Genomic DNA, 1,298 nt, shown 5'->3' with positions numbered 1-1,298 from the left:
TTATCTTTTGAGCTTTCCATTAAACAAGCCGAGTCAAAAGTAAATTGATGTTAGCTCTGATTGGTTTGTTTATTCTCCTTGGAAGCCTCCCAGTCATAGCAAAGGTCTTTGAAAAGCCTCCCCACCTGGCTCTCCCTCCAACTACTACCATGGCACTGCCTCTACATCATCAGGTGGCTTCAAAATACTTCTCGCGTGCAGGCGTTGAGTTGGCTAGATGCGATCCACCTTCTTTTGGCATAGATGACTGACCCAGCAGAGCTGGTTTTTGCTTTCATAAACAAGTGCTCATGCTCTCCGGAGTTCAGGGCTCTTCCCCCTTTAAAGGTCAGCCTGGGCTTTTGCCAAAAGGGAAGGGCAGAAGCCACCCCAGCCAAGGTTGGAAATGTGCAAAGTGGGAGGGGCAGGGGCAGAGGCACGTGTCTGTCACTAGTGAAGTGTGGAATTTGGAGTCATGAAGACTTATGTACAAAAATCTCACCTCTGACACTCACTTACTAGTTATGTGACCTGGGTAAATATTTTTTTTAAACCCTTATCTTCCATCTTGGAATCAATATTGCGCATTGGTTCCAAGGCAAAAGAGCGATAAGGGCTAGACAATGGGGGTCAAGTGACTTGCCCAGGGTCACACAGCTAGGAAGTGTCTGAGGTCAGATTTGAACCCAGGACCTCCCCTCTCTAAGCTTGGCTCTCAAGCTCAATCCACTGAGCTACCCAGCTGCCCCATGGTGGATAAATAATTTAAACTCTCTGGGCCTCAGTCTCTTCATCTGTAAAATGACAGCATTAGACTAGATGGCTTCTGAGTGCCCTCTGGCTTTGAGATTGGAATCCCGCAGTACTATTTGAATGACTGTGTTTGGAACATTTCTTGCCATTAGAAGGTGGTGGGTCTTATAGTTTCAGGGCCATGTGGCTATTTCTTTTCTATCCCTTTCTCTCTAGCAGGCTGGGGGTTAATGATGTATTAAATTTCCTTGCCAGGGTAGTGATTTCATAAGCCCTGAACCCAACCTGCCCCTGGCCCGAGTTCTCCATTGTTCCTTTCATATACTACATCAAGGGTGATGGATAGATCGATCAGCTTGTTTTTCTGGCTGGTGCCCTTGAATTCGGACTTGGCCTGTTAAAGATAGACTGAAGACAACAGGATCGACAGATAGGCAGAATGAGAACGGTAGAGAGACGGACAGAAGGAGAATTGTAGAGATACGAAGAGAAGAGAGAAGCCATAACCAGAGATTTGAACTCGGTTCCTTGGAGGGGAAACTGGCACACAGATTGTCCAAGGAATA

Source organism: Monodelphis domestica, chromosome 4, assembly GCF_027887165.1.
Source record: "Monodelphis domestica isolate mMonDom1 chromosome 4, mMonDom1.pri, whole genome shotgun sequence".
In the NCBI taxonomy this organism is placed as follows: domain Eukaryota; kingdom Metazoa; phylum Chordata; class Mammalia; order Didelphimorphia; family Didelphidae; genus Monodelphis; species Monodelphis domestica.
This window is presented reverse-complemented; position numbering follows the sequence as displayed.